The following is an 18683-nucleotide window of genomic DNA, read 5'->3' on the forward strand; positions in this document are numbered from 1 at the left end:
GTTCAAATCCCACTGCTGCCAGCTTTTAGTGTTGGGCAAAGAACAATCTTGTGACGATTAGCAAATTAGGTAAATCAGTGAGTTTTCAGAAATACCTTGACTGTGTCACTATGGAATCGAGGAAGCATTTGCAGCAACATGGTTCGTGGGGTCTAGATGTGCTGGTTTAAGGTTGCAGTCTCTTTGGGTGTGTGGGTTTGAATCCCGCTGGTGCCACTCTTACTACCTCGGAGGTTTTCAAATTCTTATCTCATGTAGCGTAATGATTTGCTTACTTTTTACTGAGCTTATCCTTTAATCTTTTCATATGATACTTGTATATTTTGATGTTTAGGAAAAGACAATTCTCAGAATTATTGCTTTGTCTTTTTGGAGAGTGATATGCCCATTACCACACATACACTACTTTAAAATGAAATCAGCTATACTTGCCTTACTCCAAGGAAGTTGACACAGCTGTCATCCAGGTAGCATGGCCGAGCGGTCTAAGGCGCTGGATTAAGGCTCCAGTCTCTTTGGAGGCGTGGGTTCAAATCCCACTGCTGCCAGCTTTTGCAGTCATGAAGTTCATGAAAAGTCGAATTTAATAGTAGATTGTGTTGTGCAAAGAACAATCTTGTGATGATGATCAAATTAGGTAAATCAGTGAGTTTTCAGAAATACCTGAACAGTTTTGCTATTTAATGGAGCAAGCATTTGCAGTGTCATGGTCGTGGAGTCTAGATGTGCTGGATTAAGGCTGCAGTCTCTTTGGGTGTGTGGGCTTGAATCCCTCTGCTGCCACCTCCACTACCTCTGAGGTTTTCAAATTCTTATCTCATGTAGCTTAATGATTTGCTTACTTTTAAATGAGCTTATCCTTTAATCTTTTCATATGATACTTGTACATTTTGATGTTTAGGAAAAGACAATTCTCAGAATTATTGCTTTGTCCTGTTGGAGAGAGATATGCCCGTTAGCACACATACACTACTTTAAAATAAAATCAGCTATACTTCCCTTACTCCAAGGACATTTTATCGCTTTTCACCCAGGTAGCATGGCCGAGCGGTCTAAGGCGCTGGATTTAGGCTCCAGTCTCTTTGGAGGCGTGGGTTCAAATCCCACTGCTGCCAGCTTTTAGTGTTGGGCAAAGAACAATCTTGTGACGATTAGCAAATTAGGTAAATCAGTGAGTTTTCAGAAATACCTTGACTGTGTCACTATGGAATCGAGGAAGCATTTGCAGCAACATGGTTCGTGGGGTCTAGATGTGCTGGTTTAAGGTTGCAGTCTCTTTGGGTGTGTGGGTTTGAATCCCGCTGGTGCCACTCGTACTACCTCGGAGGTTTTCAAATTCTTATCTCATGTAGCGTAATGATTTGCTTACTTTTTACTGAGCTTATCCTTTAATCTTTTCATATGATACTTGTATATTTTGATGTTTAGGAAAAGACAATTCTCAGAATTGTTGCTTTGTCTTTTTGGAGAGTGATATGCCCATTATTTACCACACATACACTACTTTAAAATGAAATCAGCTATACTTGCCTTACTCCAAGGAAGTTGACACGGCTGTCATCCAGGTAGCATGGCCGAGCGGTCTAAGGCGCTGGATTAAGGCTCCAGTCTCTTTGGAGGCGTGGTTTCAAATCCCACTGCTGCCAGCTTTTGCAGTCATGAAGTTCATGAAAAGTCGAATTTAATAGTAGATTGTGTTGTGCAAAGAACAATCTTGTGATGATGATCAAATTAGGTAAATCAGTGAGTTTTCAGAAATACCTGAACAGTTTTGCTATTTAATGGAGCAAGCATTTGCAGTGTCATGGTCGTGGAGTCTAGATGTGCTGGATTAAGGCTGCAGTCTCTTTGGGTGTGTGGGCTTGAATCCCTCTGCTGCCACCTCCACTACCTCTGAGGTTTTCAAATTCTTATCTCATGTAGCTTAATGATTTGCTTACTTTTAAATGAGCTTATCCTTTAATCTTTTCATATGATACTTGTACATTTTGATGTTTAGGAAAAGACAATTCTCAGAATTATTGCTTTGTCCTGTTGGAGAGAGATATGCCCGTTAGCACACATACACTACTTTAAAATAAAATCAGCTATACTTCCCTTACTCCAAGGACATTTTATCGCTTTTCACCTAGGTAGCATGGCCGAGCGGTCTAAGGTGCTGGATTTAGGCTCCAGTCTCTTTGGAGGCGTGGGTTCAAATCCCACTGCTGCCAGCTTTTAGTGTTGGGCAAAGAACAATCTTGTGACGAGTAGCAAATTAGGTAAATCAGTGAGTTTTCAGAAATACCTTGACTGTGTCACTATGGAATCGAGGAAGCATTTGCAGCAACATGGTTCGTGGGGTCTAGATGTGCTGGTTTAAGGTTGCAGTCTCTTTGGGTGTGTGGGTTTGAATCCCGCTGGTGCCACTCTTACTACCTCGGAGGTTTTCATATTCTTATCTCATGTAGCGTAATGATTTGCTTACTTTTTACTGAGCTTATCCTTTAATCTTTTCATATGATACTTGTATATTTTGATGTTTAGGAAAAGACAATTCTCAGAATTATTGCTTTGTCTTTTTGGAGAGTGATATGCCCATTACCACACATACACTACTTTAAAATGAAATCAGCTATACTTGCCTTACTCCAAGGAAGTTGACACGGCTGGCATCCAGGTAGCATGGCCGAGCGGTCTAAGGCGCTGGATTAAGGCTCCAGTCTCTTTGGAGGCGTGGGTTCAAATCCCACTGCTGCCAGCTTTTGCAGTCAGGAAGTTCACGAAAAGTCGAATTTAATAGTAGATTGTGTTGTGCAAAGAACAATCTTGTGATGATGATCAAATTAGGTAAATCAGTGAGTTTTCAGAAATACCTGAACAGTTTTGCTATTTAATGGAGCAAGCATTTGCAGTGTCATGGTCGTGGAGTCTAGATGTGCTGGATTAAGGCTGCAGTCTCTTTGGGTGTGTGGGCTTGAATCCCTCTGCTGCCACCTCCACTACCTCTGAGGTTTTCAAATTCTTATCTCATGTAGCTTAATGATTTGCTTACTTTTAAATGAGCTTATCCTTTAATCTTTTCATATGATACTTGTACATTTTGATGTTTAGGAAAAGACAATTCTCAGAATTATTGCTTTGTCCTGTTGGAGAGAGATATGCCCGTTAGCACACATACACTACTTTAAAATAAAATCAGCTATACTTCCCTTACTCCAAGGACATTTTTTCACTTTTCACCCAGGTAGCATGGCCGAGCGGTCTAAGGCGCTGGATTTAGGCTCCAGTCTCTTTGGAGGCGTGGGTTCAAATCCCACTGCTGCCAGCTTTTAGTGTTGGGCAAAGAACAATCTTGTGACGATTAGCAAATTAGGTAAATCAGTGAGTTTTCAGAAATACCTTGACTGTGTCACTATGGAATCGAGGAAGCATTTGCAGCAACATGGTTCGTGGGGTCTAGATGTGCTGGTTTAAGGTTGCAGTCTCTTTGGGTGTGTGGGTTTGAATCCCGCTGGTGCCACTCTTACTACCTCGGAGGTTTTCAAATTCTTATCTCATGTAGCGTAATGATTTGCTTACTTTTTACTGAGCTTATCCTTTAATCTTTTCATATGATACTTGTATATTTTGATGTTTAGGAAAAGACAATTCTCAGAATTATTGCTTTGTCTTTTTGGAGAGTGATATGCCCATTACCACACATACACTACTTTAAAATGAAATCAGCTATACTTGCCTTACTCCAAGGAAGTTGACACAGCTGTCATCCAGGTAGCATGGCCGAGCGGTCTAAGGCGCTGGATTAAGGCTCCAGTCTCTTTGGAGGCGTGGGTTCAAATCCCACTGCTGCCAGCTTTTGCAGTCATGAAGTTCATGAAAAGTCGAATTTAATAGTAGATTGTGTTGTGCAAAGAACAATCTTGTGATGATGATCAAATTAGGTAAATCAGTGAGTTTTCAGAAATACCTGAACAGTTTTGCTATTTAATGGAGCAAGCATTTGCAGTGTCATGGTCGTGGAGTCTAGATGTGCTGGATTAAGGCTGCAGTCTCTTTGGGTGTGTGGGCTTGAATCCCTCTGCTGCCACCTCCACTACCTCTGAGGTTTTCAAATTCTTATCTCATGTAGCTTAATGATTTGCTTACTTTTAAATGAGCTTATCCTTTAATCTTTTCATATGATACTTGTACATTTTGATGTTTAGGAAAAGACAATTCTCAGAATTATTGCTTTGTCCTGTTGGAGAGAGATATGCCCGTTAGCACACATACACTACTTTAAAATAAAATCAGCTATACTTCCCTTACTCCAAGGACATTTTATCGCTTTTCACCCAGGTAGCATGGCCGAGCGGTCTAAGGCGCTGGATTTAGGCTCCAGTCTCTTTGGAGGCGTGGGTTCAAATCCCACTGCTGCCAGCTTTTAGTGTTGGGCAAAGAACAATCTTGTGACGATTAGCAAATTAGGTAAATCAGTGAGTTTTCAGAAATACCTTGACTGTGTCACTATGGAATCGAGGAAGCATTTGCAGCAACATGGTTCGTGGGGTCTAGATGTGCTGGTTTAAGGTTGCAGTCTCTTTGGGTGTGTGGGTTTGAATCCCGCTGGTGCCACTCGTACTACCTCGGAGGTTTTCAAATTCTTATCTCATGTAGCGTAATGATTTGCTTACTTTTTACTGAGCTTATCCTTTAATCTTTTCATATGATACTTGTATATTTTGATGTTTAGGAAAAGACAATTCTCAGAATTATTGCTTTGTCTTTTTGGAGAGTGATATGCCCATTATTTACCACACATACACTACTTTAAAATGAAATCAGCTATACTTGCCTTACTCCAAGGAAGTTGACACGGCTGTCATCCAGGTAGCATGGCCGAGCGGTCTAAGGCGCTGGATTAAGGCTCCAGTCTCTTTGGAGGCGTGGTTTCAAATCCCACTGCTGCCAGCTTTTGCAGTCATGAAGTTCATGAAAAGTCGAATTTAATAGTAGATTGTGTTGTGCAAAGAACAATCTTGTGATGATGATCAAATTAGGTAAATCAGTGAGTTTTCAGAAATACCTGAACAGTTTTGCTATTTAATGGAGCAAGCATTTGCAGTGTCATGGTCGTGGAGTCTAGATGTGCTGGATTAAGGCTGCAGTCTCTTTGGGTGTGTGGGCTTGAATCCCTCTGCTGCCACCTCCACTACCTCTGAGGTTTTCAAATTCTTATCTCATGTAGCTTAATGATTTGCTTACTTTTAAATGAGCTTATCCTTTAATCTTTTCATATGATACTTGTACATTTTGATGTTTAGGAAAAGACAATTCTCAGAATTATTGCTTTGTCCTGTTGGAGAGAGATATGCCCGTTAGCACACATACACTACTTTAAAATAAAATCAGCTATACTTCCCTTACTCCAAGGACATTTTATCGCTTTTCACCCAGGTAGCATGGCCGAGCGGTCTAAGGCGCTGGATTTAGGCTCCAGTCTCTTTGGAGGCGTGGGTTCAAATCCCACTGCTGCCAGCTTTTAGTGTTGGGCAAAGAACAATCTTGTGACGATTAGCAAATTAGGTAAATCAGTGAGTTTTCAGAAATACCTTGACTGTGTCACTATGGAATCGAGGAAGCATTTGCAGCAACATGGTTCGTGGGGTCTAGATGTGCTGGTTTAAGGTTGCAGTCTCTTTGGGTGTGTGGGTTTGAATCCCGCTGGTGCCACTCTTACTACTTTGAGTGCAAATGCTTCCTCGATTCCATAGTGACACAGTCAAGGTATTTCTGAAAACTCACTGATTTACCTAATTTGCTAATCGTCACAAGATTGTTCTTTGCCCAACACTAAAAGCTGGCAGCAGTGGGATTTGAACCCACGCCTCCAAAGAGACTGGAGCCTAAATCCAGCGCCTTAGACCGCTCGGCCATGCTACCTGGGTGAAAAGCGATAAAATGTCCTTGGAGTAAGGGAAGTATAGCTGATTTTATTTTAAAGTAGTGTATGTGTGCTAACGGGCATATCTCTCTCCAACAGGACAAAGCAATAATTCTGAGAATTGTCTTTTCCTAAACATCAAAATGTACAAGTATCATATGAAAAGATTAAAGGATAAGCTCATTTAAAAGTAAGCAAATCATTAAGCTACATGAGATAAGAATTTGAAAACCTCAGAGGTAGTGGAGGTGGCAGCAGAGGGATTCAAGCCCACACACCCAAAGAGACTGCAGCCTTAATCCAGCACATCTAGACTCCACGACCATGACACTGCAAATGCTTGCTCCATTAAATAGCAAAACTGTTCAGGTATTTCTGAAAACTCACTGATTTACCTAATTTGATCATCATCACAAGATTGTTCTTTGCACAACACAATCTACTATTAAATTCGACTTTTCGTGAACTTCCTGACTGCAAAAGCTGGCAGCAGTGGGATTTGAACCCATGCCTCCAAGGAGACTGGAGCCTTAATCCAGCGCCTTAGACCGCTCGGCCATGCTACCTGGATGACAGCCGTGTCAACTTCCTTGGAGTAAGGCAAGTATAGCTGATTTCATTTTAAAGTAGTGTATGTGTGGTAATGGGCATATCACTCTCCAAAAAGACAAAGCAATAATTCTGAGAATTGTCTTTTCCTAAACATCAAAATATACAAGTATCATATGAAAAGATTAAAGGATAAGCTCAGTAAAAAGTAAGCAAATCATTACGCTACATGAGATAAGAATTTGAAAACCTCCGAGGTAGTAAGAGTGGCACCAGCGGGATTCAAACCCACACACCCAAAGAGACTGCAACCTTAAACCAGCACATCTAGACCCCACGAACCATGTTGCTGCAAATGCTTCCTCGATTCCATACTGACACAGTCAAGGTATTTCTGAAAACTCACTGATTTACCTAATTTGCTAATCGTCACAAGATTGTTCTTTGCCCAACACTAAAAGCTGGCAGCAGTGGGATTTGAACCCACGCCTCCAAAGAGACTGGAGCCTAAATCCAGCGCCTTAGACCGCTCGGCCATGCTACCTGGGTGAAAAGCGATAAAATGTCCTTGGAGTAAGGGAAGTATAGCTGATTTTATTTTAAAGTAGTGTATGTGTGCTAACGGGCATATCTCTCTCCAACAGGACAAAGCAATAATTCTGAGAATTGTCTTTTCCTAAACATCAAAATGTACAAGTATCATATGAAAAGATTAAAGGATAAGCTCATTTAAAAGTAAGCAAATCATTAAGCTACATGAGATAAGAATTTGAAAACCTCAGAGGTAGTGGAGGTGGCAGCAGAGGGATTCAAGCCCACACACCCAAAGAGACTGCAGCCTTAATCCAGCACATCTAGACTCCACGACCATGACACTGCAAATGCTTGCTCCATTAAATAGCAAAACTGTTCAGGTATTTCTGAAAACTCACTGATTTACCTAATTTGATCATCATCACAAGATTGTTCTTTGCACAACACAATCTACTATTAAATTCGACTTTTCATGAACTTCCTGACTGCAAAAGCTGGCAGCAGTGGGATTTGAACCCACGCCTCCAAAGAGACTGGAGCCTTAATCCAGCGCCTTAGACCGCTCGGCCATGCTACCTGGATGACAGCCGTGTCAACTTCCTTGGAGTAAGGCAAGTATAGCTGATTTCATTTTAAAGTAGTGTATGTGTGGTAATGGGCATATCACTCTCCAAAAAGACAAAGCAATAATTCTGAGAATTGTCTTTTCCTAAACATCAAAATATACAAGTATCATATGAAAAGATTAAAGGATAAGCTCAGTAAAAAGTAAGCAAATCATTACGCTACATGAGATAAGAATTTGAAAACCTCCGAGGTAGTAAGAGTGGCACCAGCGGGATTCAAACCCACACACCCAAAGAGACTGCAACCTTAAACCAGCACATCTAGACCCCACGAACCATGTTGCTGCAAATGCTTCCTCGATTCCATAGTGACACAGTCAAGGTATTTCTGAAAACTCACTGATTTACCTAATTTGCTAATCGTCACAAGATTGTTCTTTGCCCAACACTAAAAGCTGGCAGCAGTGGGATTTGAACCCACGCCTCCAAAGAGACTGGAGCCTAAATCCAGCGCCTTAGACCGCTCGGCCATGCTACCTGGGTGAAAAGCGATAAAATGTCCTTGGAGTAAGGGAAGTATAGCTGATTTTATTTTAAAGTAGTGTATGTGTGCTAACGGGCATATCTCTCTCCAACAGGACAAAGCAATAATTCTGAGAATTGTCTTTTCCTAAACATCAAAATGTACAAGTATCATATGAAAAGATTAAAGGATAAGCTCATTTAAAAGTAAGCAAATCATTAAGCTACATGAGATAAGAATTTGAAAACCTCAGGGGTAGTGGAGGTGGCAGCAGAGGGATTCAAGCCCACACACCCAAAGAGACTGCAGCCTTAATCCAGCACATCTAGACTCCACGACCATGACACTGCAAATGCTTGCTCCATTAAATAGCAAAACTGTTCAGGTATTTCTGAAAACTCACTGATTTACCTAATTTGATCATCATCACAAGATTGTTCTTTGCACAACCCAATCTACTATTAAATTCGACTTTTCATGAACTTCCTGACTGCAAAAGCTGGCAACAGTGGGATTTGAACCCACGCCTCCAAAGAGACTGGAGCCTTAATCCAGCGCCTTAGACCGCTCGGCCATGCTACCTGGATGACAGCCGTGTCAACTTCCTTGGAGTAAGGCAAGTATAGCTGATTTCATTTTAAAGTAGTGTATGTGTGGTAATGGGCATATCACTCTCCAAAAAGACAAAGCAATAATTCTGAGAATTGTCTTTTCCTAAACATCAAAATATACAAGTATCATATGAAAAGATTAAAGGATAAGCTCAGTAAAAAGTAAGCAAATCATTACGCTACATGAGATAAGAATTTGAAAACCTCCGAGGTAGTAAGAGTGGCACCAGCGGGATTCAAACCCACACACCCAAAGAGACTGCAACCTTAAACCAGCACATCTAGACCCCACGAACCATGTTGCTGCAAATGCTTCCTCGATTCCATAGTGACACAGTCAAGGTAATTCTGAAAACTCACTGATTTACCTAATTTGCTAATCGTCACAAGATTGTTCTTTGCCCAACACTAAAAGCTGGCAGCAGTGGGATTTGAACCCACGCCTCCAAAGAGACTGGAGCCTAAATCCAGCGCCTTAGACCGCTCGGCCATGCTACCTGGGTGAAAAGCGATAAAATGTCCTTGGAGTAAGGGAAGTATAGCTGATTTTATTTTAAAGTAGTGTATGTGTGCTAACGGGCATATCTCTCTCCAACAGGACAAAGCAATAATTCTGAGAATTGTCTTTTCCTAAACATCAAAATGTACAAGTATCATATGAAAAGATTAAAGGATAAGCTCATTTAAAAGTAAGCAAATCATTAAGCTACATGAGATAAGAATTTGAAAACCTCAGAGGTAGTGGAGGTGGCAGCAGAGGGATTCAAGCCCACACACCCAAAGAGACTGCAGCCTTAATCCAGCACATCTAGACTCCATGACCATGACACTGCAAATGCTTGCTCCATTAAATAGCAAAACTGTTCAGGTATTTCTGAAAACTCACTGATTTACCTAATTTGATCCTCATCACAAGATTGTTCTTTGCACAACACAATCTACTATTAAATTCGACTTTTCATGAACTTCCTGACTGCAAAAGATGGCAGCAGTGGGATTTGAACCCACGCCTCCAAAGAGACTGGAGCCTTAATCCAGCGCCTTAGACCGCTCGGCCATGCTACCTGGATGACAGCCGTGTCAACTTCCTTGGAGTAAGGCAAGTATAGCTGATTTCATTTTAAAGTAGTGTATGTGTGGTAATGGGCATATCACTCTCCAAAAAGACAAAGCAATAATTCTGAGAATTGTCTTTTCCTAAACATCAAAATATACAAGTATCATATGAAAAGATTAAAGGATAAGCTCAGTAAAAAGTAAGCAAATCATTACGCTACATGAGATAAGAATTTGAAAACCTCCGAGGTAGTAAGAGTGGCACCAGTGGGATTCAAACCCACACACCCAAAGAGACTGCAACCTTAAACCAGCACATCTAGACCCCACGAACCATGTTGCTGCAAATGCTTCCTCGATTCCATAGTGACACAGTCAAGGTATTTCTGAAAACTCACTGATTTACCTAATTTGCTAATCTACAGAAAAAACACTGAAACACATGTTTATAAACAATAATGTTTTATTTATGATTCAAATAAGTAGAAAAGGTTAAAATATGGGGATTAGGAAGAAGGAGAGGGAGAGGGGATGCAGAACAATGATAGTACAAAATGACCCCCAGTGGTCACCCAACGCTTGTAGTCAGGATATAGATACATAAAGTTACAATCAATGCAAATAATGTTCGGTATACTTATGGAGTAATGAAACCGAATTAGTCCATGTAGTCAAAAGATCATCTAAGGCTGTAGGTGTAAGGAAGATAGGTAGCATAAATAGTTGATATTAAGGGTTCAAAGTTACCATAAATAGATCTCTGAAGGATCTAGTTGGTGCTCCTAACTGTAACAAAAGGGCTATTTTAAGGGGATAAACTCGGTTTACATGAGACCATACGTATACAGTGACAATTATACAGAAAGGATGCTCAAGGTGCTGGGACTGTGGAAAAGGTTCCTCATATTCCTACATTCAGGCTGGATTAGTGCGTAGGATAACATCAAAACAGTTTTTAGATTTTTAGTAATATATGGAGGACTATATGCAACCCCCACCAGGTGGAGCAGACATGGAGCGCACCTTACATAGATAGGCTAGTGCCTAAAAGGATGGTACTTTAACATGTGAGTACTAAATCAAACCAACATATATATAGGCAATATAGGAAAATACATGTATTCATGAAACACTCCATATGTGCTCCATCAGACTGGAGGACCCACATCAACCAGCAATGATACAGTCATTTAGCATAAATGTTTAACCTGTTATTAGATGTATATATATATATAGACGGATTCTATTAATTATCCATTAGTTCATTAAATACAGCATCATTCAGTAGTTACAGAAAAAGATTATATTCAGCATGTCTATTTGACCAGGTAGAAGGATAAATACCTTTCAGGAATAGAAATATTTATAACCAAGTTGGTATATCTAGAGATGAAAAATATATAGTACCCAGTGCAGTAAATGCTACAATATAGGGGCTATAATTACCAGTTTGTAGATATATCCCTGAGGACACAACAGAACAATTAAGCTGCTGAAGACATTACACCTGGAGTATGCTGAAATATACACATACAAATGCATAGAAAGCAATCAATTAGTTACTTACAAACAGGAGACCACTGGGAGGCTTCCCAACGTGCGTTTCGCCGTCTTTATCAAGGGAAACGTAAATATGTGTGGTGTGAGGTGCCTTTTTAAAGAATGTGTGGCGTCCGAGGATGCCACATGCACGGCCGTGCGGCGTCTGTCGTCACTTCCGGTCCCGGGACCGCGGCAGTGTAAAGCGCGATCCCGAGATAGGAGGCGGCAACAGGAGTAATGAGTATTACGTGTGACTAGCGCATGCGCATAAGAAGTCCCTATGGGACATGGATTAAGGAGTCATTTATAATAGCAAAAATCTAAAAGCATGTTATTATATTCCCATGCTATGTCCATGTCTCAAGGTACGCTCTGGAATGATGGATTACCCGCACAGGTCCTCCATATTAGGAATAAACTGTATAATGATAGAAATAAGACAACATGTATTATACCTAGCATGGACAAGAATTATAACTGGGAAACCCCCAATAGTGGCCACACACAACCGTCATATGTAGGGTGTAGATTCTTACAATATTAAGAATGTGAAAACATACAATAGAATAAAACATACAATAAAATATGTGAAGTATGTATAAATGTGTGTGTAATAGTGATGAAAAAGTGGTAGTGATTAGAAACATGAGATCAAATAGAGTAGAAAATGTGAAAGATGACATTATAGATAATATATGTGATTGAGTGGGTAATAGTAAATGTAACTGGAGAGTGAACAAAATATGGTCATGTAGGGAAATATCATGTTTTTGGAGGGGGATGAGTAAATAACAAGAGTGTAATGTGTGTGGAGGGGGGGGGGGGGGAGGGGGGCGGGGGGTGGAAGGGGGTGTGTGTGGGACAGGACAAGTGAAGGTAACAGTGCAAATAATTACCTGTATGACTAAAAAGTAAAAATGTAAGTACTATGGTGTGAAAGGGGAGGGGGGGGGGGGGGGGAAGGTTAACAATAATGTAATATGTAGTATGAATAGTAAAGGTAGGGAGGGGGGGGAGGGGGGGGGGAAAGGGGAGTGATTAACAATAATGTAATATATAGTATAAGTGGTAAAGGTGGGGGGGGGAGGGGGTCTGGGGGGGGGGAAGGGGGGGGAAAGGTAGGCAGGGACTGGGAAAGGTAAATTTAGTAATGGAGTGAGAGTGAGATGTGATGTATAGGAAAAATTGCAGAGAACTGCACAGGAGTCTCAACAGATCATCTTGGTGGAATCGATTGTTCACTGAGTCGTCCATGCGAGATTGTTTCATGTACTTGTTGAAGAATAAAAAGGCACACAAATGTTAGGGAAATGGGACTTGATGGCGAAATAACTAAAATTAAAACAAGAAAAGAATTATGAATTAATACAAGTGAAAGAAACATGTTAAAAACAGATTAAAAACAAGTTAAAATTCAGAGGGGTCAAGTTGGCCTATATTGATGAAGGTTTGGGGCAAATCTTATCACCCAGGAACCCAAATTTAACGATCATAGGAAAGGGGAAAAACTCATGGATTCATTAAGGCCAATTGGTGTAAGGGCATTTAGTGTGGAAATCCATCTAACTTCTTTCTGAGCCAAAAGCTTCTTCCAGTTGCCTCTTCTTTCAGTTATTATCACTCTATCTATACCACTAACTTTAAGTTGGGTATCATCGCACTGATGAAATTGTTTGAAATGTCTTGGTATAGTCTTCATTCCAGAAATGTCATCTGTTTCCTTGGCTGCTCTGATATCCAAGACATGTTCTCTCGTCCTCCCTGCGTAATTCTCTAGTTGTCATTCCTATGTAGATCTTATCACACGGACATTTTGCACTATAGATTACTCCTATTGTGCCACAATTGATTTGGTGTGTAATCTTATAGGCTTTTGTACCTGTTGCATCAGAGAATTCTTCTGTAGTGGTGATATTATCACACGCTACGCATTTACCGCAAGGTCTGCAGCCCCATTTTGGTCCCTTGCTGTTAAAGATACCCCTTGGTTTTTTCTGTGAGAAATGGCTATTGACCAATAGATCAGCCAAATTTCTGGCTCTCCGATAGGTGATTGCTGGATTTTGGGGAATATATCTCGATAGTGCAGGGTCTAGTAGTAGGACGTTCCAATGTCTCTTTAGAGCCTGCCAAAGTTCATTATTTCTGGAATGAAAAGTTGAGATGAATCTTACCATGTCAGAGCTATTAGGTTTCTTATTGTGATTATACAGTAATTCCGTCCTGTTTGCGAATTTTGCCTTCCTATACCCTCTCTGTATTGTTTTCTCACTATATCCTCTCATTTGAAACCTCTGCCATAGGTCACTGGATTGATGTTCAAAATTTTGATCCGTTGAACATATTCTTCTTATTCTGAGGAATTGGCCTCTCGGAATGCTATTGATTAGGTTCCTAGGGTGTGCTGATTGGGCATGAAGTAAACTGTTGACTGCCGTCGGTTTTCTGTATACATCTGTCGTTATGAAACCACTATTGTCAATGTTAAGAAGAACATCCAAAAATTCCATATTATGTCTACCTGCTTTGTATGTGAATCTTAAATTAAGGTCATTCTTATTAATATATTGCATGAAAACAGTCAGATCCTGTTGGGAACCCTGCCAGAGAAAAATAATATCATCGATGTAGCGCCCCCAATAGGAGACCCTATCTAAATGGGGCGCTACATCGGTATAAAAGAGGTCCCTCTCCCACAGCCCCAGGAACAAGTTGGCATATGAGGGGGCACACGCTGCCCCCATTGCTGTTCCCTGGAGCTGTAGAAAAAAGGAACCATTAAATAGAAAAAAAATTGTGTGTTAATGCAAACTCTAGCAGGGTCAATGTGAATTCACAGACGTCGTCTGGATGACTAGACATTTCCAAATAGAATTTAATTGCCCTAAGTCTATCCGCATGTACTATGGATGAGTACAATGCCTCCACATCACATACCACTATCAGGGTATCTTCGTCCAGTTGTATTCCATCTAACTTCCTCAACACATCGGAAGTATCCTTGATGTAGGATTGATTATTGTTAACCTTCCCCCCTCCCCCCCTCTCCCCCTCCCCTCACACACCATAGTACTTACATTTTTACTTTTTAGTCACACAGGTAATTATTTGCACTGTTACCTTCACTTGTCCTGTCCCACACACACCCCCTTCCACCCCCCCGCCCCACCTCCCCCCCCCCCTCCACACACATTACACTCTTGTTATTTACTCATCCCCCTCCAAAACATGATATTTCCCCTACATGACCATATTTTGTTCACTCTCCAGTTACATTTACTATTACCCACTCAATCACATATATTATCTATAATGTCATCTTTCACATTTTCTACTCTATTTGATCTCATGTTTCTAATCACTACCACTTTTTCATCACTATTACACACACATTTATACATACTTCACATATTTTATTGTATGTTTTATTCTATTGTATGTTTTCACATTCTTAATATTGTAAGAATCTACACCCTACATATGACGGTTGTGTGTGGCCACTATTGGGGGTTTCCCAGTTATAATTCTTGTCCATGCTAGGTATAATACATGTTGTCTTATTTCTATCATTATACAGTTTATTCCTAATATGGAGGACCTGTGCGGGTAATCCATCATTCCAGAGCGTACCTTGAGACATGGACATAGCATGGGAATATAATAACATGCTTTTAGATTTTCGCTATTATAAATGACTCCTTAATCCATGTCCCATAGGGACTTCTTATGCGCATGCGCTAGTCACACGTAATACTCATTACTCCTGTTGCCGCCTCCTATCTCGGGATCGCGCTTTACACTGCCGCGGTCCCGGGACCGGAAGTGACGACAGACACCGCACGGCCGTGCATGTGGCATCCTCGGACGCCACACATTCTTTAAAAAGGCACCTCACACCACACATATTTACGTTTCCCTTGATAAAGACGGCGAAACGCGCGTTGGGAAGCCTCCCAGTGGTCTCCTGTTTGTAAGTAACTAATTGATTGCTTTCTATGCATTTGTATGTGTATATTTCAGCATACTCCAGGTGTAATGTCTTCAGCAGCTTAATTGTTCTGTTGTGTCCTCAGGGATATATCTACAAACTGGTAATTATAGCCCCTATATTGTAGCATTTACTGCACTGGGTACTATATATTTTTCATCTCTAGATATACCAACTTGGTTATAAATATTTCTATTCCTGAAAGGTATTTATCCTTCTACCTGGTCAAATAGACATGCTGAATATAATCTTTTTCTGTAACTACTGAATGATGCTGTATTTAATGAACTAATGGATAATTAATAGAATCCGTCTATATATATATATACATCTAATAACAGGTTAAACATTTATGCTAAATGACTGTATCATTGCTGGTTGATGTGGGTCCTCCAGTCTGATGGAGCACATATGGAGTGTTTCATGAATACATGTATTTTCCTATATTGCCTATATATATGTTGGTTTGATTTAGTACTCACATGTTAAAGTACCATCCTTTTAGGCACTAGCCTATCTATGTAAGGTGCGCTCCATGTCTGCTCCACCTGGTGGGGGTTGCATATAGTCCTCCATATATTACTAAAAATCTAAAAACTGTTTTGATGTTATCCTACGCACTAATCCAGCCTGAGTGTAGGAATATGAGGAACCTTTTCCACAGTCCCAGCACCTTGAGCATCCTTTCTGTATAATTGTCACTGTATACGTATGGTCTCATGTAAACCGAGTTTATCCCCTTAAAATAGCCCTTTTGTTACAGTTAGGAGCACCAACTAGATCCTTCAGAGATCTATTTATGGTAACTTTGAACCCTTAATATCAACTATTTATGCTCCCTATCTTCCTTACACCTATAGCCTTAGATGATCTTTTGACTACATGGACTAATTCGGTTTCATTACTCCATAAGTATACCGAACATTATTTGCATTGATTGTAACTTTATGTATCTATATCCTGACTACAAGCGTTGGGTGACCACTGGGGGACATTTTGTACTATCATTGTTCTGCATCCCCTCTCCCTCTCCTTCTTCCTAATCCCCATATTTTAACCTTTTCTACTTATTTGAATCAATAATAAAACATTATTGTTTATAAACATGTGTTTCAGTGTTTTTTCTGTAGGTTTTCATGTATATGCACACTGGAACAAGTAATATGTTCTCTTGTTTATTGAACTAATTTGCTAATCGTCACAAGATTGTTCTTTGCCCAACACTAAAAGCTGGCAGCAGTGGGATTTGAACCCACGCCTCCAAAGAGACTGGAGCCTAAATCCAGCGCCTTAGACCGCTCGGCCATGCTACCTGGGTGAAAAGCGATAAAATGTCCTTGGAGTAAGGGAAGTATAGCTGATTTTATTTTAAAGTAGTGTATGTGTGCTAACGGGCATATCTCTCTCCAACAGGACAAAGCAATAATTCTGAGAATTGTCTTTTCCTAAACATCAAAATGTACAAGTATCATATGAAAAGATTAAAGGATAAGCTCATTTAAAAGTAAGCAAATCATTAAGCTACATGAGATAAGAATTTGAAAACCTCAGAGGTAGTGGAGGTGGCAGCAGAGGGATTCAAGCCCACACACCCAAAGAGACTGCAGCCTTAATCCAGCACATCTAGACTCCACGACCATGACACTGCAAATGCTTGCTCCATTAAATAGCAAAACTGTTCAGGTATTTCTGAAAACTCACTGATTTACCTAATTTGATCATCATCACAAGATTGTTCTTTGCACAACACAATCTACTATTAAATTCGACTTTTCATGAACTTCCTGACTGCAAAAGCTGGCAGCAGTGGGATTTGAACCCACGCCTCCAAAGAGACTGGAGCCTTAATCCAGCGCCTTAGACCGCTCGGCCATGCTACCTGGATGACAGCCGTGTCAACTTCCTTGGAGTAAGGCAAGTATAGCTGATTTCATTTTAAAGTAGTGTATGTGTGGTAATGGGCATATCACTCTCCAAAAAGACAAAGCAATAATTCTGAGAATTGTCTTTTCCTAAACATCAAAATATACAAGTATCATATGAAAAGATTAAAGGATAAGCTCAGTAAAAAGTAAGCAAATCATTACGCTACATGAGATAAGAATTTGAAAACCTCCGAGGTAGTAAGAGTGGCACCAGCGGGATTCAAACCCACACACCCAAAGAGACTGCAACCTTAAACCAGCACATCTAGACCCCACGAACCATGTTGCTGCAAATGCTTCCTCGATTCCATAGTGACACAGTCAAGGTATTTCTGAAAACTCACTGATTTACCTAATTTGCTAATCGTCACAAGATTGTTCTTTGCCCAACACTAAAAGCTGGCAGCAGTGGGATTTGAACCCACGCCTCCAAAGAGACTGGAGCCTAAATCCAGCGCCTTAGACCGCTCGGCCATGCTACCTGGGTGAAAAGCGATAAAATGTCCTTGGAGTAAGGGAAGTATAGCTGATTTTATTTTAAAGTAGTGTATGTGTGCTAACGGGCATATCTCTCTCCAACAGGACAAAGCAATAATTCTGAGAATTGTCTTTTCCTAAACATCAAAATGTACAAGTATCATATGAAAAGATTAAAGGATAAGCTCATTTAAAAGTAAGCAAATCATTAAGCTACATGAGATAAGAATTTGAAAACCTCAGAGGTAGTGGAGGTGGCAGCAGAGGGATTCAAGCCCACACACCCAAAGAGACTGCAGCCTTAATCCAGCACATCTAGACTCCACGACCATGACACTGCAAATGCTTGCTCCATTAAATAGCAAAACTGTTCAGGTATTTCTGAAAACTCACTGATTTACCTAATTTGATCATCATCACAAGATTGTTCTTTGCACAACACAATCTACTATTAAATTCGACTTTTCATGAACTTCCTGACTGCAAAAGCTGGCAGCAGTGGGATTTGAACCCACGCCTCCAAAGAGACTGGAGCCTTAATCCAGCGCCTTAGACCGCTCGGCCATGCTACCTGGATGACAGCCGTGTCAACTTCCTTGGAGTAAGGCAAGTATAGCTGATTTCATTTTAAAGTAGTGTATGTGTGGTAACGGGCATATCACTCTCCAAAAAGACAAAGCAATAATTCTGAGAATTGTCTTTTCCTAAACATCAAAATATACAAGTATCATATGAAAAGATTAAAGGATAAGCTCAGTAAAAAGTAAGCAAATCATTACGCTACATGAGATAAGAATTTGAAAACCTCCGAGGTAGTAAGAGTGGCACCAGCGGGATTCAAACCCACACACCCAAAGAGACTGCAACCTTAAACCAGCACATCTAGACCCCATGAACCATGTTGCTGCAAATGCTTCCTCGATTCCATAGTGACACAGTCAAGGTATTTCTGAAAACTCACTGATTTACCTAATTTGCTAATCGTCACAAGATTGTTCTTTGCCCAA

General features: G+C 40.5%; 10 non-coding genes across 10 annotated transcripts; all 10 read right to left on the reverse strand.

Moving 5' to 3' along the window:
• Positions 1–5822: 5822 nt before the first annotated feature.
• Positions 5823–5904, reverse strand: TRNAL-UAG (transfer RNA leucine (anticodon UAG)). The gene has a single exon. It is a non-coding gene; the product is annotated as a tRNA-Leu (tRNA).
• A 1012-nt stretch (positions 5905–6916) lies between these two features.
• TRNAL-UAG (transfer RNA leucine (anticodon UAG)) lies at positions 6917–6998 on the reverse strand. The gene has a single exon. It is a non-coding gene; the product is annotated as a tRNA-Leu (tRNA).
• Positions 6999–7483: 485 nt separating this feature from the next.
• TRNAL-AAG (transfer RNA leucine (anticodon AAG)) lies at positions 7484–7565 on the reverse strand. Its single transcript has one exon. It is a non-coding gene; the product is annotated as a tRNA-Leu (tRNA).
• A 445-nt stretch (positions 7566–8010) lies between these two features.
• TRNAL-UAG (transfer RNA leucine (anticodon UAG)) lies at positions 8011–8092 on the reverse strand. The gene has a single exon. It is a non-coding gene; the product is annotated as a tRNA-Leu (tRNA).
• Positions 8093–9104: 1012 nt separating this feature from the next.
• On the reverse strand, positions 9105–9186 carry TRNAL-UAG (transfer RNA leucine (anticodon UAG)). Its single transcript has one exon. It is a non-coding gene; the product is annotated as a tRNA-Leu (tRNA).
• Positions 9187–9671: 485 nt separating this feature from the next.
• Positions 9672–9753, reverse strand: TRNAL-AAG (transfer RNA leucine (anticodon AAG)). Its single transcript has one exon. It is a non-coding gene; the product is annotated as a tRNA-Leu (tRNA).
• Positions 9754–16505: 6752 nt separating this feature from the next.
• Positions 16506–16587, reverse strand: TRNAL-UAG (transfer RNA leucine (anticodon UAG)). The gene has a single exon. It is a non-coding gene; the product is annotated as a tRNA-Leu (tRNA).
• Positions 16588–17072: 485 nt separating this feature from the next.
• Positions 17073–17154, reverse strand: TRNAL-AAG (transfer RNA leucine (anticodon AAG)). The gene has a single exon. It is a non-coding gene; the product is annotated as a tRNA-Leu (tRNA).
• Positions 17155–17599: 445 nt separating this feature from the next.
• Positions 17600–17681, reverse strand: TRNAL-UAG (transfer RNA leucine (anticodon UAG)). The gene has a single exon. It is a non-coding gene; the product is annotated as a tRNA-Leu (tRNA).
• A 485-nt stretch (positions 17682–18166) lies between these two features.
• On the reverse strand, positions 18167–18248 carry TRNAL-AAG (transfer RNA leucine (anticodon AAG)). The gene has a single exon. It is a non-coding gene; the product is annotated as a tRNA-Leu (tRNA).
• Positions 18249–18683: the final 435 nt, after the last annotated feature.

Source organism: Anomaloglossus baeobatrachus, chromosome 5 (assembly GCF_048569485.1).
Source record: "Anomaloglossus baeobatrachus isolate aAnoBae1 chromosome 5, aAnoBae1.hap1, whole genome shotgun sequence".
Classification (NCBI taxonomy): Eukaryota; Metazoa; Chordata; class Amphibia; order Anura; family Aromobatidae; genus Anomaloglossus; species Anomaloglossus baeobatrachus.